At 36.0% G+C, this 26,280-nt stretch overlaps 1 protein-coding gene and 2 long non-coding RNA genes across 5 annotated transcripts in view; 2 read left to right on the forward strand and 1 right to left on the reverse strand.

Annotated features, from left to right (window-relative positions):
• Ggamma30a (guanine nucleotide-binding protein subunit gamma-e) overlaps window positions 1-26,280 on the forward strand; it is a 78,355-nt gene that overhangs the window by 32,230 nt on the left and 19,845 nt on the right. The window lies entirely within an intron of this gene.
• Window positions 8,192-9,283, reverse strand: LOC143368094 (uncharacterized). The gene is made up of 2 exons (XR_013085148.1): window positions 8,748-9,283; window positions 8,192-8,256 (listed from the first exon to the last, which is right to left on the reverse strand). It is a non-coding gene; the product is annotated as an uncharacterized LOC143368094 (long non-coding RNA).
• LOC143368079 (uncharacterized) lies at window positions 16,953-18,242 on the forward strand. Its single transcript, XR_013085129.1, has 4 exons — window positions 16,953-17,226; window positions 17,551-17,589; window positions 17,675-17,798; window positions 18,070-18,242. It is a non-coding gene; the product is annotated as an uncharacterized LOC143368079 (long non-coding RNA).

The following is a 26,280-nucleotide window of genomic DNA, read 5'->3' on the forward strand; positions in this document are numbered from 1 at the left end:
TACCAGAAAAATACAAAACACTGAAAATTTATATTTTTCTAAGACGTTGATAAGATGAAAACTATGGGGAAAAAGTGATTTCAAACTTCAAGTGTCGTTGTTTTCTAAAAAATGCCATTTTTGTAATTTTTTCTGCCCCCCCCCCTAGCCAGAAGTATATTCTTCAATATAAAAAAAGGTTCAGTCGAATCGGATAATAACTTTTGGAGATACAGGTCTCACCGATTTGGATCAATTTTTTGACGCCTTGACTTTAACGACTCCCCAGTGCCGTCTGCAATGATTAATTATAAAACAAAAACATATTTCTATAATTTAAGATATCCTTAATGCAATGCAAAAAGTCCCATTAAATTGTATATAGTAGTTTTACTTTAATTAATTCCTAAAGATCACCTATTTTTTGGGGCTCTAGACCGAAAGGTCCCCTTAAGCAGACCACGTACTGCCAATTACGTACATTAGATATTTCATCTCTGGTAAATCTTGCTTCATCAGTTCACAATATTTTAAACAAAAATTGCCCACCATTGAAATTCTCTTGCAGCAACTAATGACAATTCTATTCGTGAAACATAATCTCGTTCCATTAGTCCTTGCATACTACAGATCTGATATAGACACATTTTACTGTTTCGTTATGCAGAAAATTGCCAAACAGCTAGGCGTCATGTTGAGAGAGAAGTCTTCTTACTTCATACACTTACTCGTAGCTCGTCAGTTACAACGTGTAAGATATTTTCTTCTACTGTGTAACGAGGTTGCTGAACACGATTACGGTGTTCAAAACAACAATGTATATTCCATGAGCCTTTACTCAGCTCTTTTAATAACCTGTCTGTTAGGATAGACACGATTAGAATATAGTTCTCTGTAGAAACGAGCGGTAGAAACATTTCCGTTCCATGCTCACAAAACGAAAATCATATGCGTGTACTCACGATTATTATATCTTGTCATATCGATCACTAGATAAAGACTGAGGGTAATTATTTAGAAGTTTTCCATCCTCACCGATTTCAATGATTTTTGGATATGTTATCAAGATCAAGATTCTGAACAACTTTTTTCTATACATGTTACTGCCGCAGGACCTTCGTTTTTGGGATATAGGCGAAAAACTACTGTTGATTTATTCCGACACAACGCATTCCACTTTCCAACTTGTCCCGGGTATTGGTTAGGGCTATATTAGTGCGGTGGGCGCGTAGAGCATGATAGCGAACTGATGTGAGTTTAGAGATTTGAACCAGAAACTTGCGGATGCCCGTCAACACCCCGACTCATATCGGGTTGGTACCATGCTGTACGCGCCCGCGAGCGGGCGCGCGCTCCCCGCGCTAATCTAGCCCCAAACAATACTAATACCTGAGACAAGTTGGAAAGTGGAATGCGTTGCGTCGGAATAAGACAAAAGAAGTTTTTCGCAAATACCTCGGAAACGAAGGTCAGCTTCGTCGTATGTTTTGTCCCATGCTGGCGCTTACGCTACCACGGACACGTACTGTAAGTAGGTATGCGGCAGAATACATTGTGTAGTAGCAGCAGTTTTTCGCGAATATCTCGGAAACGAAGGTCGAGCGGCGGTAACATGTATAGTGAAAAGTTGTTCAGAATCGTGTCCCCGACAACATATCCAAAAATCATTGAAATCGGTGAGGATGGAAAACTTCGAAATAATTACCAGACCGAGTAACTCTGATCTTCTTCGATCGTAAACATGATAGTAAATAAAAAAATACCATTCAAATGTTGACAAATATGAATACCGAGATAAACCTTCATCTGATAAGAGACTTACATAAGTGAAACTTATTGTGAGTAAAAAGGGCCCCATACACGTTGAAATCTGTATCGATACATGTTGCAAGCATCAGTATCGGGATATAAATCTGAACGTGTGTTTGACTGTCTCACAAGGAGAGTATTTTAAGTGTCCGCCTCCGATCATTTTGATTTTTGGATATGTTATAGAGGACGGAAAAATAAGAAATACGTGTTTTTTTATTTTTCCCCGTTTTCATATTTGGGGGGTGAAAACTGCGTTCAAAGTTAGGGTTGAAAAATCATTTTTGTGGAATATCTCGAGAACTGTTAGAGATAGGGGAATAGTGTCAATGGACGAATTTTGTGTTTTTGAATGTGAAATATGACTGACTCACCAGACTTTCAAAAATCCACAAAAATGATTTTTTAACCCTAACTTTGAACGCAGTTTTCACCCCCCAAATATGAAAACGGGGAAAAATAAAAAAACACGTATTTCTTATTTTTCGGTCCTCTATAACATATCCAAAAATCAAAATGATCGGAGGCGGACACCTAAAATACTCTCCTTGTCAGTATCAAGCGTGCAACTGATACGAATATCTACAATTGCTGTTTTCTTTGATAATATCTTTACGTTTCATTTCGAACATTATTAACTGCATACGATTGAAAATTGTGGCCATTATGTTTTATTAAATATTTAGTGTGTCGGAGGACAGAAACTTGCGAACTAAACTGATGTCTCATGATTCCGTCTCAACGTGTATCTATGTGTTGTTTACAACTTGACACAAATCTCCGACACATGTTTAGCGATCCGTATCGACACACTATCTCACCTTTACAGAGGTGTGCGTACCCAAAGAATTTTGAAAATCGAATTTCTCGAAAACGAAGCTTTATCTTAAGAAATTTGATTCTAACTTTTCGATTCATTATTGCATGTAGAATCACTTCATTTTCGGTTGTTTCTATTATTGCGGAACATCCTGTATAAATGTAGCAAAGCTGTGTTTATGTTTGATATTCAGTAGGTTCCGATTATACTGTATTGATCGGTATTGCGTATTGATCGGGTCTGCTTGTGCGTATATAATGCGGGAGGGTTGAGGTTTTATTCCAAGAGTTAACACAAATTATCTCTGAAACCATTCGTTCAGGAGACGAACGGGATAAACCGAGAGTGAGTAAAATACTGCAACAGCGAGTGAGCCTTGACTACCTGCGGTTAGCAGTGGAAAGTTATCCGATAATGAAAATGAATGTGTTTATATTTTTCGTTACACCTTCCTGAGAATATTGCTGCTGAAGTTTACCCGATGAAAATGAGCCCAAAGGTGACAACATACAGATTATGTTTAAGTCGTTAATTTGAGTAAAGTAATTTGAATCCCTTATAAGTTCTAACTATCAATCGTACATAATGTATGATTGATGATATTTCCTAAGTTCACCTTTGGACTATTTCTCCCAAGAAACACATAACCCCCTATTGTTGACCGCTGGCTACATGTTGCCGAAGAATCGTCCGCGGGAAGCTAGTAAACAAAGTGTGGGGATGGTTTGCATTCATATAAGGAGGTGAACATGTGCGAGAATACTGGAGGATTATTCGGTGCGTTTAGCCGACACAACCGGTGAGCAACCTGTGGGTGATCTCACTAGATTTTACTCGCGTCGACCAATGAACGTGCAACTTCACAGTAAAATCTAGTGAGATCACTCACCGGTTTTATCGGCTGAACGCAGCCATTGTAACAGAGTCCACCCATAGAACGATTAATCGAATGATAAATTATGTAATTTACAGACACTATAATAAGAGTCTGGACACGAGAAGGTCACTTTTTGATTGGTCTGCCATTTTTGATCGAAATCTTGCGAGAGAGAAAGAGATATACACTATTTCACTCCTAACCACTCTTAACAACTCTTACGTTTATGGCGGTATTTTACTATGCATTAATCTGAAAATGTGCATTTGCGTAGTAAAAAAATAATGTATATATATTCATAACATAACCTTTCTTGGCCACTTTTGATTGGCCCGCCATTTTTCATGTATTTCCGCTGATTTTAATCATGATTATCACATAAAAATTGGTTTACCTCACAGAGGCGGGAATTATCCCTTGCTGCCCAATTTTTGTAAGGAATATTTTTTGCCATAAAGCTCAACGTTCGGGACATTTGGGAAAAACTCTCAAAATATAACCCTTTTCTGAGGTGTTATTTCAAAAGGGTGCTGTACATCCAACCATTTTGTATGAATCAATCGGAATTAGAATTTCTTGATATACCTATGTATATACCTATTTACGCGAAGTAAACAGAAGTAAAATACCGCCATAAACGTAAGAGTTGTTAAGAGTGGTTAAGAGTGAAATGGTGTATATCTCTTTCTCTCTCATGGGATTTCGATCAAACATGGCGGACAGTGGCTCGCGTCCAGACTCTTATTATAGTGTCTCTAATGTAATTATGTTTAGTGCGACTATTTGAAGGATAGTAAATCTGTGGCTTTAGTGACCAGTTAGAGACATTGCCACTACTATTTTATTTTCGAGGCGAAACTATTTTCAGCTGTAACTATAATATTATTAATCACTTATATTAAATTAATTATAAATGAGTTGAATGCATCGTCATCTAGAGTCGCGGTAGCGTTTCGACGCCAAGTACATGTTCCGACACCCTGAATATGTCGACTGTCGCTACCGGTATCATTTACTTGTAAACCGGCTATTGCAACCTGAAACTTGTTTCATTAATATCTCATCACGCCTGCAATATTTTCTAAATTTAAAGGCATTTTTCTTATGTAAACCGCATATAAGCTTTCGAATAAGACCAAATTCAATAAAATCGGTCCACGCATGACAGAGATATCGTAATATCGTCTCATGGATCTGTCGGAAACGGTAGGATTTTCTTCTTCTTCTTCAAGCAAATTTTCGTCAACATAATACGTATACGCGTTACACGCACACCTTCCGCCAAAAGAAACAAACACATGTTTCGTTCATCAATCGCTATCTTCACTATGTAATCTATAGTGCCTCTACGAGCTATAGTGACTTAGGTGTGAGGTATCCAGCGGGGTCTTAACCGATACCCTGCTGGGTACGGGCCGCTGAACGTGCCCCCCCCCCCGCTCCCCCCACTACTTCTTGCAGGACTGTGTTTAGGGAACACCGGGACAAAACCTGGGCCCTAAAGGGTAAAATAAGTTATTAATATAAAATAATTTATATTGCTACTGTTCTAATGCAGTACATATACCTTTCTGAAATGGATTTGTATTTAATACGTGCTGACAATGAGACAATTTTTAATAGCCAGTAGCAAAGCTTAATTGGTGTCTTTTAATAATAATAAACAGTATTCTTCAATTTTTGTTTTATTTTATTAAAATCGAAGTTGTAACGCTTAATCTATAGGGCCTCGGTTTTGTCCTGATCCTCCCTAAACACAGTCCCGCAAGAGTAGTAGGGGGCCACGTTTAGCGGCACATACACAGCAGGATATCGGTTAAGACCCCGCTGAGTGACCTCACACCTAACAAGGAAAGATCCCGAATCCGAAAATTCAAAAAATTCTGAAACTTCGTGAATATGTAGGGAATGTCCTCCTGATTACAACGCAATTTTTGTTTGCTGCCCAAATTTACTCGATGGGGGTGAAATTAACCCCTGAAAATTCCGTTATTTTCCGATTTTGTGTTATAACTCGCAAACTGTAAGAGATAGAAAACAAGTTTCGAGATAAAAGTTACTTCTTATAATTAGATCTTTCATTTGGTAAAAAAAAACATTTTACAGTTCACGAGTTATAAAACAAAATCGGAAAATAACCGGATATTCAGGGGTCAATTACACCCCCTTAGAGTGAATTTTGGCAGCAAACAAAATTCCGTTGTAATCAGGAGGAAATTCTCTATGTATTCAAAAAGTTTCAGAACTTTTTGAATTTTCGGGTTCGGGATCTTCCCTTGTAAGTCACTATAGCTCGTAGAGGCACTATACTCTAAATTTTGACAGCTTACACTCAGGTCATAACCTGACGAGTGTCAAATAAGATAAGTTGTCAAAATTTGAGATCCCACGTGTTTTTGCAAATATGTATCCGTGTACCATTGAATTGCAACCAAAATGCAGTCTCAAACACAAGGTAAGTTGCTGAAATTTGATTGCGACGTGTTTGTATATCATCAAACTGTTTTTTATTTGTAACTAAACTGAGAATTTTATGTATATGTAGGTAATCGAAGCGTAAAACGATGCTGTGACCTACGCCAGGCTATGTATGTATGCATAATTTTGCAGGAAGGATTCCGTGTAGGGGAGAGTTAGGGGAATTACGAACACCTAAGGGAAAAGTTAAATTGAAAGAAAAGTATTGACTCTAATCAGATTTACTTAATAGATAATTGAACTTTGGTTAATTATCTACAAAGGCAACACAATGAATTATAGATTCTGTAATCCCCCCCTCCCCCATAAACATGACTCATGTATGAAAGAAGCTAATTCCCTTTAATTCTCGAAAAAATTAAGAAAGTTCAGATGCAAAGATTGTGAAATCAACGTTACTAATTCCAAGTGTATAGAAATCAATTCAGTGCTGAGATTTTCAGCTTCGGTTTTAAGTAATTAGCGGGCCGTATTAAGATCATTTGACGATCGAAGATAATAAAAGTGGAGACTAATTTAAACGAATCAAAGTCAGTAGTGGATTAAGAGAGATGCGGATTTTTGTCTTATACAACGGCCCGCTAATTACTTAAAAGCGAAGGTGAAAATCTGAGCACTGAATTGATTTGTATACAATTGGAATTAGCAAAGTTGGTTTCACAATCTTTTCATCTGAACTTTTTTAATTTTTTCGAGAATTAAAGGGAATTAGCTTCTTTCATACATGAGTCATGTTTATGGGGGGATTTCATCCCGTTTTCATTATTTGTGAATTTTTTTTGTGATGTATTAGATAGGCATGGAGCTGTTTAATTTAAAGTGGTTATCTGCGAGCGAAATTTATATGAGAAATAAGGTAAATGTCCCAATACCTGGACATTTAAGGTACGGCGGAAACACGTTTGAGAATTTTGCAGTTATACAAGTCGATTTATATAAAAACGATTTTGCAATTACATGGGGCAGCGCGTGTACTTTATCATTTAAAAAAAAACCGACATGATATTGGATTGAATAATTTTGTAAAATATTGAAAATTCATAGTCCTTACAATGACCCAATACCTGGACAGCTTAACTAGTATGTCCTATTACCTGGACACATGATGAAACATCTGCAATATGGAATTTTTCTAGGGAAATTAAATAAAAAAACAACACAATAGTTTTTTCTATTGGCATATTTTTTCTGTATAAGTAATTTATTCAAATTAGTAAACAAACTTGAGTAGAAACAATCTATTATAGAATGACTAATTTTAAGGTTGTGTGTATTCGCGTGTGACACGCGAATTTTACACATGAATTGAATATTATCATTCAAACAAGATAACAAGAATACAAAGTAATAATTGCTAAGGTGTTAAATAATGATTTTAATATTGTGTCAACAATAACTCGCACTTATTTCACAGTTTGCAGACATGGTCAGGTTTAGGGCCGTTCCGGGATTTCACTGTACCAGTAGATAGACACACGAACAAAAAACTATATAATAAGAACTTTAATTTTAATCTTCCAATAAAAAAAAAATACTACAAGGTACCCTTTTACTAAAAATGGATTAGTTGTACCAATATACTAAACATTATTAATAATATTCGTTTAAGAAAAAGTAGAGAGTGTTTCGCAAATCAGATAAGAGCAATACTAAAATGGTGTAAACTGGAGAGTTCAAGAAAATTTATTTTTATTACGAGTGTTACAAGTTTACGAAGAAAAACATGTACGTGAATATATTTTATTAAATATTTGAATAATTGAATAAAATATTTCTTTTATGGATAAAGCGAATATTAAATGTGATATCATTATTATTTGCACTTGTGTCTAAATGTAATGATATTACATTTAATGTACCTATTGGGACGTGTCCAGGTATTGGGACATTTACCTTAGCTACATTCAGGAAATAGAATTAATGAGACGCACTAGCTTCATTTGGCGATATATTTGAATGTTACTTTAGTGTATCCTTTCAATAATTATCTTTCTTTGAAACTATTTTTTAGAATTCTACAAAGAATGAATCTAAATTGTATTGTATTTGAGTGCTAATCCATACTCTAATGTAAAGAAATACATATTTTTAACAGTAAATATCGTGCACCTATGTCCCAATTTATTTGATTTCTCCTCTAAATTATACGTTTTTCCCCATTCATAATAAAATTCGATTTTGTACATACCTACATATTTCTTAAAACTCTAAACTAAAATTATACATGAAAATGTGTTTCATGCATTTGTTCGTGCAGCAGGGTTATTTTCTCTTTCTCTTCTGCATTGATTATCTGTAAATATATAAAAGCCACATTTTAGTTACAACTTAACGTAGAACTTATAGAAAAAGAGTGGCCTTTTGCTATAGTAAGCGTAGAGACTACATAATGTGTAAAATGGAGGTGACACCGTATGGCAGAAGGTCTTGTTGCAGGAAATTTAGCGAAAATGAACGAAGAGATCCAATATATTTTTAACGCACAATGGCTATAATAAAATTAACAATATTAATAAAATTAATTAAGTATGTTTATTGGTATATTAAAATAAATATATTGTTAATGGGAAACTAATAAAATTAATAACTAGCGTGGGAACTACAGTGGATTTTAAAGTATTACAAATGTCTTTCACAAAAGATTGAAAAGTATCAGGGGGGATGTGTTTTCAGTGTACTTTCTTCACTAATGTGACTTGCTCTACATTGCAAGCAGTCCACCATATAATCTATTTTCTTAATAATTCTTAATGCTATGTCTTTTGACAAATTTTATTGATTTACCTTATTTGACAAATTTCCAGAAACTTGCGGATAGGAAGATGCTTCTATGTTGAGCCTTCTCTGGACAAGTTCCAAGTCTGTGCGTCCCCTTCGTTTCTATAAGCCCTACATAAAAAGTCTATTAAAAAATTTGGGTTCTACAAGCTCTACATAAAAAGTCTATTAAAAAATTTTGGCGACTTACCTTATTAATTGAGACAATAATTCAGTGTCCTATATGGTGGAAAAACTCGTGACATTTAAAGAATGTTGACAACTCACCTTATTTGACACGTGGCAGGTTATGATAGATCGACACTAGCTAGGTGACATTTACTAGCGACCCGAACGCTGCTGCTTTTTGTCTTTTTCGTCAACTGTGCAACCGCGTTTTTAACAAAACAATTTCTGATTGGATACATTCTGCTTTCGAATGACGACATCTACTGGCGTCAAATGTAAAGATAAACCGTGAATGGCGACATCTACTGGCGTCAAGTGTAAAGATAAACCGTGAATGGCGACATCTACTGGCGTCAAGTGTACAAGTAAAACGTGACGTCTGACTGTCTGAACTCTTAAAAAAAGTATTATTTTGATAACTATTAATTCAGAATAATTCTTTTATCTTTTAGAAAAACAGCTTGATACATTAAGTAAAACGACAAATGGGTTCGATAAAAAGTAATTATTCGCTTGATCATGTTAAAATACCGGAACTATGTCTAAGATGAGATAATAAGGCCAAAATAGCTGCGGGATCGTACCCATTTCGCTAGCATTGCTGTATACAAACATGGTCGCTCACAAGGGACGTTCGGCAACCCGGAAATTCAGAAAATTATGAAACACGGTGTGCAAGTAGAGTAGTTCATCCGTAACCCAACCCTATTTTTTCTTGGTGCCATAATGCAATTTTTAGGGATGAAATCACCCCTTGAAAAAAATGCAGATTTTTCTTTTCCATGGAATATCTCGAGAACGGTGAGAAATATCTAAAAGAAGTTTAAACAAAAGTTGCATCCTTCTTTTATATCTACAAAACGGCGTAAAAATAATTCTCGAAAAAAACATATTTTCAAGTTACCCCCACCACCACTCCTTAAAATTAAGTTTTTGTATTTTGTAAATATACGCTGAAATACCTCTGGATAATCTCTTTCATACATATAAATCTTTTATCTGTTATATTTTTTTTGCCAAAAAATAAAACCTCTATTACCGAATTTGAAGACCATTTTAGCAGTTTCCATTAATAAAATGGTTTGTTAAAGCCATATTTAAATTATTATGTATGTACAGTTCAGACAGCTTTCAATTATTTGCAATATTTGCAGCTTTCAAGCTTTCAATTTTTAAAATTGCCGTAAAAGCATGCTCCTACTGGACTCGTGGACGGGACACTATCCAAATGAGTTACAGTTATTGATTCCACAAGATAAGGAAGTAACTTTTTCAATGATTCCAAAAAAAAAACGACGGACATCGTTCAGCTTTTAGATGTGTTTGGATTGCGAATTTGGAAAAATTTCGTGCGGACATTTTCGGGTAATGTGATTCTCCAAGAGAGAGATGTCAATTTGCACTTACGTAATGAAATAATTAAATTGCAGTCCATGACCCACAACCAGTTTTCATCGCCTAGATTCAAAAACCTTTTTCAATATGCTTGGTTTAAAAGCGGATATCGCGAAACGCATCCCAGCGAATTTCAAAATCCTGTAGATTTATGTTACTTCAGGAATGAAAAGGTTATACCCAAATGTAGTATGTGTGGGGAACCGGGTTTTATGAGATGTGCATGGTGTGGCAAGAATTTTTGTTTTAATCAGTTCTATGAAGAACATCATTATTGTACCAATTACAAACCATAATTTTCAATGTATATATCGTCTTCTATTAGTATAATTCTTGCAATGTATAATCAATCAATACAACATGCACAAAAAGAGACTGCGGAAGTTTAAATATTACTTTATGCGGCCACATCATTAATGAAAACTGCTATAATGTTATAATTAAATTTAATATTAACTGTAATATTATATATTTATATATATATATATATATATATATATATATATATATATATATATATATATATATATATATATATGTTATTAGTTGGATAGGTAAGTAAAACTGATTTACAATCATTTAAAATTCATATACATATGCATTATGCAAATCGGAAGGTTCGACAAGGTTATCGGCATCAATGCGATTCTACGTCATTTTAATGATAACATATATACTTTGCAAAGTCATTGTAAATCTTCACGCATTATTTATTTTTCGCATGGTTTCCAAAATAGCCTAATAAAATTACACTTCAAGTAATGCATGTACGAATGTGCTGTTATCATACTGATTCATGCACGTCACTGATTAGTTTCAATGAGTTTTACCTTGGATGCAATTTTAGGTACGTACTGCCTTGCTTAAATAATTGAAAGCTGTCTGAACTTTACCTACATAATATTTTAAATATGGCTTTAAGAAACCATGTTATTAATAGAAACTGCTAAAATGGTCTTCAAATTCGGTAATAGAGGTTTTATTTGTTGGCAAAAAATATATAACACATAAAAGATTTATATGTATGAAAAGATATTATCCAGAGGTATTTCAGCGTATATTTACAAAATACAACATCTTAATTTTAAGGGTTGGTAGTAGGGGTACCTTGAAAAATATGGATTTTTCGAAAATTATTTTTACGCTGTTTTATAGATATAAAAGAACGATGCAACTTTTGTTTAAACTTCTTTTCGATATCTCTCACCGTTCTCGAGATATTCCACGGAAAAGAAAAATCTGCATTTTTTTTCAAGGGGTGATTTCACCCCTAAAAATTGCATTGTGGCACCAAGAAAAAATAGGGTTACGGATGAGGGCTACTCTACTTACACACCGAGTTTCATAATTTTCTGAATTTCCGGGTTGCGAACGTCCCTTGTCAGTGTGCCTATGGGTAGAGGGGGAAAGGGAATTAGCTTCCAGACGCGACCATCTTCTGTTGATAAACAAATCACTTTCTGAAAGAAAAGCTAGCGGGGTAAATGCGAACGGTTGCTTAAAGTTCTCTTGCTCTTTACTGAATACTGGTTTTCTTCCATGCCGTGGGTCTGACACAGTCTTTCTTCTTGTTTGCTCGAATTTTGGTTGCTCGTGAGATTGAATATTTATTTGCTGCCAGACCGATTGTAAGCCATTTATATTTAACCTCTTTCACGGGTATCTCAAGATCTTTCAACGAATATGTACGTATATTCTTTCTAATATAATTCCGGAGTACTGGACGCATAAAAAGCTTCGAAGTGTTAAGAGAAAAGATGACATCGTCCGTAATAGCCCCAAACACGCTGCTCGTAATTACCCCAAATGGACAGAATTTAAAAAGTTTCAAATAAAACAAATACGAACATGTATATATAAAAGTGATCTCGTGATTTTATTTAGAATTAAGTAACTGAACTACGAAAAAATTATACTTTGTTGGGTAGTATAGTTTTAATGCACTACAGACTCAAAATACTCGAGCGTCAGGTTATAAGAAAAGCTACGAAAACATTTCAGGGCCATTATCTTTGCAGTTGCGCGCAGCCTTCCGTCGTGACAGTTTCTTTAATACTAAACATAGCTAATTACATCATGTAACAATAACGCGGGAGGACAGGACAAGCGAATTCAGCGAATACCGCGGTTTTCGGAGTTACCCCGCGTCCGCAATTCCCCCACTTTTCCTTACATACTTATTCAGTTATTTTGATACATGGACACCTTCGATAATGCATGAATTTAATCAGTGTTTCTTGTATTATACACAAAGTACTATACATATGATACATATAGATTGGCAATGCGGTGCACATGGTTTGTTTTCGTAGTTATTAAACTTGCGTAGAATTTATCCTTAAGTCTGTCCCGTGATAAGACTGTTCATTGCTGTTGATGATGAACCTTTGTAAATTATAATATTAAAAATTATTTGAAGTCATTCCCTATGCAAATTATCTTTGTAAAAAGAAACGAGATCCCCATAAAAAACTTCAAAAAGGTAACAAAACTTATGCCAAGTACATGAAATCAAGTAAATCACAAAAAATAGAAGATAATAATAATTACAAAATAAAAAAAAAAGAATTCGAAATGAGCTGCAAGTACATAAATGTGCTTCCCCGCAGCGTGCAAAGGCGACACTGTGTAACACAATAAAAAACAAAAAAAGATGGCCGGGCCTGGAAGTTAAATACCATGGAAGATCAAGGTGTCGATGAATAAGAATTATTTAACAACCAGAAACTAATGAAAGTGTTCGCAATGTGTCAAAGTTTTATTTAATTTATGAATTATTAGCTCTGTACGGCTGTCACAGGCAAGATGTTGGTGTCGATGAATGATCTTAGAATGATTTAAAAACGCAATATAATGAAGGTGTACTCATATATTGTCAGAGTTTTAAATTGACAAATTATCTGAAAGCCTGCGAGGGGGCAGGTATGGGTATTGATGATCTGAGAAAAATACTTTGCCACGCCACGCCAAGTGTTTGACTTCCAGGCCCGGCCATGCTTTTTTTCCTTTTATTGTGTTACAAAGTCGCCTTTGCACGCTGCAGGAAAGCACTTTTATGTACTTAATTTCACATCTTTTTTTAATTTTGTAATTATTATTATCTTCTATTTTTAGTGATTTACTTGGTGTAATTTTTTTACTTTTCTGAAGTTTTTTATGGGGATAAGCGTTACACGCACGTTCCATTTTCATGTTTTTTTTTTGCAGACGTATAAAAGAATGGAACTTTTTAAACAATTTCAATAAACTAGCAGTGGTGGAGAAGTGAAGGTTTTTACTTCCGCATATTATATAACATTTTTGGCAGAAATGCCATACAGGTTTCATTTTCTTACATTAGTAAAGTATGAGGGTATACTAAACAGTTTTTAATGCAATTAGAGACAATCATCCTATGAAATTATTTACTTAGGTTTTCTTCCTTTCATTCATCTGTGCATTCCACTAATTTTATACAGATTCATTCAAGACAATAAAATGTTAGGTAAATAACCAAACTTTTGTTTTAATTATAAACTGGAGCGATCCTTAACAAAAGAAAAATTGTTCATAGTATTTTTTTGGTGTCACTCCCTAGAATAATTTCCATCTATAAAAAATAGTATATGTAAAGGATATAATCGATCGGGCAACGAGAAAGTTTTTTATGGGGATAAGCGTTACACGCCCGCCTTCAGCCAAAAGAAACTAACACATCTTTCGTTCGTCGACTCTCGGGATCATTCGGCAGGAATCGTCGTCCGTTATTGCACGTATACCTAACCTATTGAATTATAACCTGCCAAGTGTCAAATAATTTTTTGAAATCACGAGTTTTTACACCACATACGACACTGAATTATTGTCTCAATTAATAAGGTAAGTCACCAAATTTTTTTAATAGACTATTTATGTAGAGTCACAGACGTGGAAGTCTTCTTTCGCATAAGCTTCTGGAAATTTGTACCATGCATGTACAAAATAATATATTGTAACAAGTTGTATTGCATTCAAATTACCAGATATATATTTTTATACCAGCAAACTATTTTTAATTTAGAATTTTTATGTAAAGCTTACAGAGATGAAGGGGGCGCACAAGCTTGGATAGAAATGAAGCATCTTCTTTCGCACAAGTTTCTGGAAATTTGTCAAATAATGTAAATCGACAAAATTTGTCAAAAGACATAGCTTTAAGAGGTAAGAAAGTTCCCATACAGCACACTTCGTGGCGGCAACGTTGCAGAATGGTTGCAGTAACCTTGCAGTGTTGCATGGTTGCAGCGCAATGTGGATGTAACGTTGCTGCGACATTGCCGTGCAACATTGCACGGGGCGGACATAGAATTATTGCTACATAGTTGCATCAATGTTGCGGTGCAATATTGCACTGCAACTTTCCTATAATATTTCTGCAACGTTACGGCACCGTTTGGTAACGTTTCCACAATGTCACAGCAACGTTGCGCCAGTATTGCGGCAACGTTCCTGCAATGTTGCCGGAATGTTGCTGCAACTACCATTTGAACTTAAAATATTTCCGTTGTTTGTAATGATACGAGAAAATGTCTTAGGATAACAATGTTTGCTTCAGAGAGACAATTATTCTGACAAAGACGATTTTTGTCTCAAGGTTATATTTCCCGAAATTTCAAGATCATCGATATCGTATTTTCATTACTGTAACGTTATATCCGATAAAAATACAAATTCAGCCATGTATAATATGTTGTCCTTTTTGTCTAGCAATCATTTTTTTCCTGAGACATTTTCTCGTATCATTGCAAACAACGGAGATATTTTTAGGTTAAATGTTAGGTGAGTCACCTTGTATATTTTAATGTATAGAATGACACAGGGTGGAAGTTGTAGTACATACATACATAGTGTTACAAAACCCTAATGGAGTTTGTCAAAATGAGTCTTCGTTTTTGAATAATTTGAGTTTAAAGTTTTGCATCGTAGGAGTATAAGTTCAAATACCTTAGCACTGTTATCAATCAGTGGTTGTAGCTGCGGCGGTAAAGTGTTCGCCTACGATGCTACAGGTCACACCGGTTCGAATCCCCTTGGGGGAAAAGAATATTCTTTGAGAAAAAGAATTACGAGCTTTATATACTTCTATGATTCTGCACACATTATTATAATACCGTTATTTATATTTTTGGCCCTACTACCCGAATCGTTGCAGGAAGCGGACATAAAATTATTGCTGCACCCTTGCGGCAACGTTACGTCAAACATTGCAATCTCGCACTGCAACCATTCTGTAACTTTGCTGCAACAAGAGTGTGCTGTATGGGTTATGGTCGACTGCTTGCAATGCAGAGCAAGTCAAATTAGTGAAGAAAGTACGCTGAAAACACATCTCCCTTCATACTTTTCAATCTTCCGTGAAATATATTTGTAATACTTTAAAAACCACAGTAGTTTTCACGCTATTCATTAATTTTATTAGTTTCCCATTAACAATATTTCAGTTCACCAATAAACATACTAAAATAATTTTATTCCAATACCAATAAATTGTGCGTTAGAAATATTGGATCTCTTCGTTCATTTTCGCTAAATTACCATTAGCATTTCAATTTCTTGCAGCAAGACTGTCTGCCATACGCTCTCACCTCCTTCGGACACATTATGTAGTCTCTACACTTATTATAGCAAAAGGCCACAATATTTCTATAAGTTCTACGTTAAGTTGTAACTAAAATTTGGTGAGAAAATTATTATCAGCTAAATAAAGAAGGTATAATGATGCAGCTGAGTTTACTACCTCTCTTTGTGATCATGAGATTCTTATTAATGATGTGATCATTAGTATTCTGACATTCGGATACACAATAATAATTAAGTACTGCCCACGCACTATCACGAACATTGCGAATGCGGTTTTTAGAAATTGAAATAGTCATAAGATCAGGTTTATATTTTTATCGCAATCTATTGTATTCTATTATAGCCAATTCCTGTGCCTTTCCGGAAGATGGATCATAATTGATAAGATGCGGTCCTTGTAATGTGGTCACCCGAGACAGAGCAACGTAAATTTATCCGCAAGTAAATATTGAATTACCTGCTTCTACGACAGCATTCGGCAAGCTTAGAAAATTATTAGAAAATTTCAGATCGGGTAATCCAGTCTTACCTAAAACTTATCTAATGAATTTTTTTTTTAATAATGACAGGGTCACAGATCACAGTCAAAATATGAGTGAATATATTAGCTTATATCTCAACACGCTTGCCAATTGGCCGCACGGTCACACCATGGACCACGGTGTAATAGGAAGGTGTTCCAACAACATATTTCTATATATGAATTAGAATCATGGAGCATACAAAAAAGTGAGCTCCGGTCGCCCGCTTCCTTTTGTGTTTCGCGCAACTCTAGGCCCACGTGTCCGTCAGTCAGAGCCAGCCCTCCTCGTAACACGAAAATGTGCCGTCGGTCACGTCCCGCCGCAGTCGGGCGAGATCTTCTTTACCCTCGCTCAACGCGATACGTAATGAAGAATGTCGATAATCTAGAGACGCAGTAGCGTCTCGACGCCAAGTACACGTTTCGACACCCTGTATATGTCGACTGTCGCTGCCGCGTATCTTTTACTAGTGCAACCTTACCTGAAACTTATTACTTTAATATCTCATCACGCCTGCAATATTTTCTAAATTTAAAGGCATTTTTCTTATGTAAACCGCATATAAGCTTTCGAATATGACCAAATTCAATAAAATTGGTTCGCGTATGACATAGATATAGTAATATCGTCTCATGAATCAGTCGGAAACGGTAAGATAAGATTTTTGTCGATATTTACTAAAAAGTGCGCTTTGATCGTTGAATGTTTACTTTGCATCTGGGCCAGCTTCAGCTTCTTGTGGTTCTTCGTTCGACGAAACCACGAAGGAATAGATAGAAATGGGCTCGAAAGAGGAAAATGTAAGTAATAAAAATACTATTCATATACTGATAGCATAGTTATCGTTATTCATATACGCTAGCCCGGTTATCTTTATTCGTGAGAATTTATTTTAATTCGTTAGTTTTATATTCGTGAGAATTTATTCTTATTCGTCACTTTTATTCGTGGAAATTTATTCATTGTCACGAATAAAACTAACGAATCTGCATTCCCCCGAATAAATCTCACGAATAAAATTAACGAATGTGCATGTAAGCTACAACATTTTGAAAGTCTTTGGTAGGCACTTTGCCTATGTCATTTAGCTTTTTTGCTAATTAATTTTTTATTAATTTTTGCAGAAAACAGAGGACGCCAAAAAGAGGACGCCCTTTTATATGGTAAGTTTTATTATCGATAAACTTACAGAAAAATTAAATTAAATAATAAAAGTTTATACACATTTATTCAAATTTATTTCTCCAGACTCTAATGATGGTGATGCGTTAATGACGATCGACAGTGACGCCATGAAAACCACGGCGCCGCCAACACCAGCACCAGCACCGATCGCAGGGGCTGCATTCGGAGCATCGCCGGTGGCCTACACGTAAGTGTTTTTACAAAAATAAATCAATGATTACTGTGATTTATTTATTTTCTTGTGAGTCTTTCTTTTTATATTTATTTGGTGGCATTCTTTTTAGTCCTCGACTTTTTCATGTACTTGGCGTAATTTATTTACTTTTTTAAGTTTTTTTTATTGGGTTATAGTAATGAAATAACATAATATTATAACTTTAGATATTGAAAAAGTAATACAAATTGTGGTTTAATCAGTTCAACAATTATAATTAAATTCACTTAATTTATCATTTCAGATCAAGGCACCAGAGCCGGACGGGGGCGGCGACAAGAAAATTTTATGTCATTCGTAATGAAGCTAACCAATTCAGAATATTGCTAGGGGAGGAGGGAGCGAGGAAGGGGTGCAATTCTTAATGTATTTACAGATCTGTCTTAATGTTTTTAATTAAAAATTTAATTTGATGAATCTTTGTTTCTTCATTTAATTAATCGTAATTCATTTCTTGTTTGTTTATATTAATTACAATTACAGTATAATTACTATATCAATCACACTTCGCTTTGTAATCGCTAATTGCTCTTTCAACTGTTGAAATAATTCTCATCGTGTGCATCGTAATCTGAAATAGACTATTTATTTATAAATTATCATACGTGCTCGTATGTCAAGATAATTGGAATTAATAACTGCGAATGCAAAACCATACCTGCAAATTTGTGTGTACATAGTCTGAGGTAGATCACACCGCATCCCCTTCTGCTTCAATTATAAATATAATTTGCTATAGTAAGTGTAGAGACTATACATAATGCGTCCGACGAAGATGAGACCGTATGGCAGAAAGTCTTGTTGGAAGAAATTTATATGCTAATGGTAATTTAGCGAAAATGAATGAAGAGATCCAATATTTTTAATGTACAATTTATTGTTGTCCCCTTTATTTCTATCCAAGCCTGTGCGCCCCTTCATCTCTGTAAGCTTTACATAAGAACTCTAAATTAAAAGTAGTTTGCTGGTATAAAAATATATATCTGGCAATTTAAATGCAATGCAACTTGTTACAATATATTATTTTGTACATGCATGGTACAAATTTCCAGAAGCTTATGCGAAAGAAGACTTCCACGTCTGTGACTCTACATAAATAGTTGATTAAAAAAATTTGGTGACTTACCTTATTAATTGAGACAATAATTCAGTGTCATATGTGGTGTAAAAACTCGTGATTTCAAAAAATTATTTGACACTTGGCAGGTTATAATTCAATAGGTTAGGTATATGTACAATGACGGACGACGATCCCTGCCGAATGATCCCGAGAGTCGACGAACGAAAGAAGTGTTAGTTTCTTTTGGCTGAAGGCGTGCGTGTAACGCTTATCCCCATAAAAAACTTTCTCGTTGCCCGATCGATTACATCCTTTACATATACTATTTTTTATAGATGGAAATTATTCTAGGGAGTGACATCATAAAAATACTATGAACAATTTTTCTTTTGTTAAGGATCGATCCAGTTTATAATTAAAACAAACGTTTGGTTATTTACCTAACATTTTATTGTCTTGAATGAATCTGTATAAAATTAGTGGAATGCACAGATGAATGAAAGGAAGGAAAGCTAAGTAAATAATTTCATAGGATGATTGTCTCTAATTACATTAAAAACTGTTTAGTGTACCCTCATACTTTACTATTGTAAGAAAATGAAACCTGTATGGCATTGCTGCCAAAAATGTTATATAATATGCGGAAGTAAAACCCTTCACTTCTCCACCACTGCTAGTTTATCGAAATTGTTTAAAAAGTTCCATTCTTTTATACGTCTGCAAAAAAAAAAAACATGAAAATGGAAGTTCAAAGAAATGTGAGAAACGCGCCATAAATTTATTTGTAAAAATTATCACGTCAAATTTAATATGATGCGTGAAAAATAACAAATTTGACCTTATTATGGAGCCTATTAAAAACAGATCTGCATATATGCCGTGAATTCACATATAAAAATGTAAAATTGTATGAGTATTAGGTATGTCATCTTTCCATGTGTTGATTCCATGTATAATATTACATCTGTGGCCCCACATTTACTTAAAGCAGATACACATGTAAATTATGTACAAAAATTGAAAATTGATTATTTAGATAATTTTTTCGACTCATATTTCATCTGATTAAATACTCTTAAGATAGAAGTCTTGTTAGCCATATAGGAAAAAGAATAATATCAAAGAAATAACATCATTTTATTACTCCTGCTGCTTAACTAGCTATGAAGGTCGTCGACATTCTCCGCTTTACAATGTGCCACAAAATGGGAATTTACTTTTGTAAGCTTTGGAAAGGTCCTATCTTTTTTTAATAAGAAACATTTGGACAATGTTTTTTAAAACGGAATATTTATGAAATCTTGACAAGTTTAATCTGATATTTATGAGCTATAAACTGCATTACTTTGGTACAGTTCATGAGAAGATTTGGTGCATCATAAATGACAATCTATGACAGTTTTGTTTTTCCTGCTAATATTATACCTTCTCAGAGACCGACATCTTTGTAGGGAAAATGTGTCGAACCAAATAACTTGTTGGCTGTGACAGTAGGTTGGTCTGAAACCATAAGAAATAAAATATGCAATGCAATTTTAATCTTTATTCAACGGAAATTCGATTCTATATAGACACTGCGGTGATGTATCGTTAATGAGGTATTGGTTTAATATTTCATGGGAAGATCAGAAGTATTTGTGGTTGCAGAACAACGCGGAACTGCGTTCGATCAACAGCGTTATCCCACTTCATGGTTTTTGAGGTGAATCGTACGCGAAAGCAAAAAGTTTCCGCGGTCCACTACTTGGAGAGTGCCGGAGTGAAAGGCACCTCCCATTTTTCCCTTCTTCCCGATCAAACTTATCTATCGTTCGCGTTGCTGGCCTCATAACGTGCACCGTTTCCTTTAACTGCTTACTCTTTCTCTTTGCTGTAACACAATCGAGAAATCTTTCAGGAAACGATATCATCAAAAGTGCAATGTACGCCAATATTATTTACACCACCATCAACTCTTCTATGACTTCTTATGCCCGCACATTCTAGTGGAGACACGAATACCTCAAACACGAGTATATTGGACACATAGAGTTATACACATACATTTATCGATGCATATATATTTTCGGTTTAATGTTGAACGTCTCCAAATATAATGTAGAGTTTCCTACCATTCGGTCAACTAGTACGTCCACGATAAAGAGCAGTTCATCTTTTCTCAGTACTCTTTTGCTTTTCCTTTTACTTCTTACAGGCACCAGAATGGTACCTTTCAATTAAACGCAATGTAAAGTGGAAGAGGAAATAAAAGAATACATTTCATTAGAAAATACAAAATAGGTTCTAATAACTAAACACCTAACTTGCCGTTAATTGGATTGAAAAAATTGAATGTAAATGTTACTTAGTGCCGGAAGAGCCCGATTTTAAATATGTCAGGAATATCAGTGATCTAGAGACGCGGCAGCGTCTCGACGCCAAGTACATGTTCGACACCCTGTATATATGTCGACTGTCGCTGCCGTGTATCTTTACTCGTAACCCGGCTGTTCCAACCTTACCTGAAACTTATTTCATTAATATTTCATCACGCCTGCAATATTTTATAAATTTAAAGGCATTTTACTCATGTAAACCGCATATAAGCTTTCGAATAAAACCAAATTCAATAAAATCGGTCCACGCATGACAGAGGTATCGTAATATGTTGTCATGTATCATACGAAAATGGTAAAATTTTTCTTCTGATTCTTCTCCTTCTTCTCCAGCCAAATTTTTGTCAACATAAAGCCGGGTCCAGACCGGAATGAGTATACGCTGAGCAGGCTGAGCGCGCACGAATATTCTGATGTGGACGCGTGAAAAACAGTAGCCAGGACCGCATGCTTCTACGTCAGAAAGGGTGAGCGCGAACGCATATGCTAGAGTGGAGGTGTCATTCGTGGTGACTCGGCGCATGCGAACCGACTCGCGAATGCCGGCGAAGGCACATGGCCTGAGCCGACCTGTCGGTTTTCTTCCGCACATCAAAGGGAGTTTGGAGTGCATTGCGTTCAGTGTGGAAGATTGAAGCAGATGTGATACTTTTCTACAATCCTCGATGTCTCGGAGTTCCATGATATTAAAATATATGGTAGTCCATATGAAATTAGGGAGGGTTAAGTCCTCATTTTTGCAGATTCGAAATTGTTTAAAAAATACAAATCGTCAAAGTTACCTGCTTTCGGTGATTTTTACGAAACCTGCCTAGAGAAATTAATTTTAATGACCTAAATTATTGAAGGTATGGTCTTTTTTTAATCATGAATGATGGATCTATGTGAATGAATTTAATACATTGCTTATATTGTCATAAACAGTTTATCAAAAATCTAAAAATTACATTTTCAACAATATAATGCAATTATATGGTAGACTTTAAAGCTCTATTTTATTGAATAATTTGTATTTCTTTCCTTCACTACAGCCTGAATTGTTCTTAATTCGTACAGCCTGACCGACTCGGTGATGTGTTAAACAATCACACGAGACTATTTTTAACGAATTCAGCTTGAAATGATGTAAATCAATTTTTCATGAAATGTCCTTCAATATGGTCCGAATTACGTCGTTCTTGGTGTTAGTTTTATTGGCGAAACATGAGGAATCAATTGACGTCGTTTTCGCAAAGATCTGATGAGAAATGCGGAACTCTTGGACATTTCTGACTTTTTAATCGTACTCCAACCGTTTCGAGGGTCGAAACCAATGAAATTCGGTGAAGCACTGCGGGGGGTTGTCCTCGCCACGGGATACCAGGCGGCACCTCTTTGACAGGCGTCGCTGGAGAATTTATTTAGCTAATCACACCATCTTTACGACTGCGGAGTGGGCTAAGCTAAGCACAGAAGTTGGTGACGAAAGACACAATGGCACTTTCAACCCCTCCGCATGCGTCATTCGTGCGCGCTCAGTCTGCTCAGCGTATACGCATTAAGGTCTGGACCCGGCTTAATACGTATACGCGTTAAGCCGCGTATTCACCTGCGCATTCGTCCCGAATGTGCATTCGGCGCGCACCGATTTTTTGCTCGTTCGGAGCTCTGCGCGCGTTCGCCGCGCATTCGGCGAGCGTTCGGGGTTGAGTGAAATTTGCGGCGTCCATTTCATGGTATTGTGCGGACCCGAATGCGCGCTTTGATGGACCGCCAACAAGCGGATCGGCTCGAATGCGCGCCGCGCCCCGAACACGCGCCGAACACCGGACCAGCAAAAAATCGGTGCGCGCCGAATGCACGTTCGGGGCGAATGCGCAGGTGAATACGCGGTTTTACACGCACGCCATCAGCCAAAAGAAACTAACACATGTTTCGTTCGTCAATTGCTATCTTCACTATGCAATCTACTCTAAATTTTGACAGCTTACCGTCAAGCTATAAACTGGCGAGTGTCGAATAAGATAAGTTGTTAAAGTTTGAAATGCCACGTGTTTTTACAAATATGTATCGTTGTGCAATTAAATTTCAACCAAAATGCAGTCTCAAACACAAGGTAGGTTGCCGAAATTTGAATTGCGGCATGTTTGTATATCATCAAACTGTTTTCTATTTGTAACTAAACTGAGGATTTTATGTATATGTAGATAATCGAAGCGTAAAATGATGTTGCGACCTACGCCAGGCTATGTATGTACGCATAATTTTGCAGGAAGGATTTCGTACAGGGGAGAGTAGGGGAATTACGAACATCTAAGGGAAAAGTTAAATTGAAAGAAAAGAATTGACTCTCAGATTTACTTTATAGATAATTGAACTTTGGTTAATTATCTACAAAGGCATCATAATGAATTATAGATACTTTAATAAACAAATCATTTTCTGAAAGAAAAACAAAACTCTTCCTGTCCGCGATTACTCGTAGCTAGTGGGGTAAATCTGAACGGTTGCTTAAAGTTCTTGTTGCAATAAAATAGGCTGTGTTTGTTCTGGATTAATATTCGGTAATATATTTAGATATGAAGTTTACAATGAAATAATACTTTGAAATCAGTCTTATAAAAATTCTTGCACTTGTATCTCTTTGGTCTCCTTTTTCTCTCGACGCACCCGCCCAGGCCTAGACACGCTTGCTTGTCCTGTCTAGAAAGCCAACTCGATGGGTGGTAGGATGCCTCTCTCGTAGTTCGGTAGCTGGCCGAACTGCGCTGTCTTAAGCACGAACAACATGCCCACTCGAGAGTATATATATGCATCAAATAATTTACATCAACAGTTTTCTTGATCTTTACTGAACACTGGTATCCTTCCATGCTGTGGGTCTAACACAGTCTTTCTTCTTGTTTGATCGAATTTTGGTTGCTCGTGGGATTGAATCCCCATAAAAAACTTCAAAAGAGTAAAAAAATTACGCCAAGTAGGGTAAATTGGCCAGTGAATGAACAGCTAAGCGTTTTTTCAATTTCAAATAACGATAAAAATTAAATAATGTCCCAATTTATTAATGAAACAAGAATTTGTAACAGAATAGGGTTTAAAAATGTCTAAAAATATTGTTTTTGCTATTTGACTTGAACGGCGTCTGAAATAAATTATAAAAATATAATCGATGCCATTGGGCATAATATACTAGTGAATGAACAAAATACCCAATAAATGAATACCTTGTACTCAGTGAATGAGCAGAAAGCAAAATACTTCATTTTACGACGAGAAAACGCTGAAAAACGCTCATACAAAATATATATTTTTCTTTTTTAACAAAAGTAGAAAGGGAGTTTAGGTTAGGGAACTAACATAAAAATACAACAATATAATCTATATATTATAATAATAGGAACTTGACAAATTTATTTATACCAGAACACAGTAGGTACCTATAACATTACAAATGTATTTAATTCTCGTTTTTAATTCTTTTTTTACTAAAAGTTTTTCTTTTTAAATTTTGCACATCTCTACTTTTTTTTTAGCTTCCTCTTCTGCTATTCTAGCTTTCTCTATTTTCAAAACCTCTGCCTCTTCCTGTGTTTTTTCTTCAATTCTATGTTTTCAGCAGCCTTTTTTGATTATCTAATTTTTGAATTTTTATTGCCTCGTGGTATTCTTGCCACTTTACTGACGTAATGGCACATGGGAGCAGTGATGCCAGAACGGTGGGTTTTGTCCCACGACCGCTACCACCACTCTACGACCAAGCGTACCCCCTCCTAGCGTCCGTACCGCACCACACAAGCATACCCGTCCCTCCCTCCGTGTGCTGTACGCGCTGCCTGGCCACCGCTCTCCGGCGAGAATTCGTTTTCCCGACATCGAAGCGCTTGGCGCGCAAGCGAAAAATCAAGACTTCAAATCCCGGTGCGGATATTACTTTTTTTTTTTTAATTATTCACTAATTTCTCTTTCTATATTCTCAGTAGAATAAAAACTTGAAAACTGTTAATTTACAAAGAATTTTCGCAGCAGGCTAATGTACGATGTTGGTCTTCTGCCTTTTGATCTTCTCAAGTTGATCTAGGCCCTCAGTGTGAGGAATTCCTAGAAGATGCGACAAGCAAGGGAATGACAGAAGTTGAAGTTTCCTCCTTCCGCGAAAATTGCTTACGATTTTATATTACCGTAAGCAATGAAATTAAGGCTCGTCTTCCCCACGACGATATTTTACTTAAACAGTTGACGATTTTCAAATCGGACACTGCCCTATTCCATTGCGACAGACAGGAAACGTTTCAAGATGTTTTAGCTGTCGCTCGTAGGCTCGGCAATTTCAATGCTGAAGCCTTGCGAGGAGAATGGGAATTTTTGTATTTGGGTATTTCTCGAAAGCAAAAAGATAGCTAGAGCAAAATGACTTTTGACGAAATGTGGATGAATATCTGCACAGTACAAGATCCCCATAATGGTCCAGTTTTTCCATCCCTCACACATTTGCTGGGTATAATCAGATGTTTACCCCATTCCAACGCCGAGGCCGAAAGGCTTTTCTCATTTTTGCCCGATACGAAAACAAAGAAGCGTAATAAACTGGGTGGCGAACTTGTAAATTCTACCTGTGTGGTGCCCACAGCCCTAAACGCCAGAAATGAGACGACTCGCACCATCACTGCCGACGATAGGCATCTCGCTCTTATGTCGGGAGATCATTTGTATAAAAATTTGCCCAATCCCCAACAATTTAAGCAACTCACCCTCCACGCATTTTGGAACATATAGCTCCGACAGCTTCGTACGGCACACTGACAGAAGGTAGGGTACTTACGCTTGGAGTGGTGCGATACAAGCCAAAAGAGGATCGCACTTTAGCAGCAAATCAAGCTTCGAAAATGCTTAGTAAATTAATAGTTTTTAAGCCTTTAGTCTGCTGAGAATATAGAAAGAGAAATTAGTGAATAATTAAAAAAAAAAAAGTAATATCCGCACCGGGATTTGCAGTCTTGATTTTTCGCTTGCGCGCCAAGCGCTTCGATGTCGGGAAAACGAA

Source organism: Andrena cerasifolii, chromosome 4 (assembly GCF_050908995.1).
Source record: "Andrena cerasifolii isolate SP2316 chromosome 4, iyAndCera1_principal, whole genome shotgun sequence".
NCBI lineage: Eukaryota > Metazoa > Arthropoda > Insecta > Hymenoptera > Andrenidae > Andrena > Andrena cerasifolii.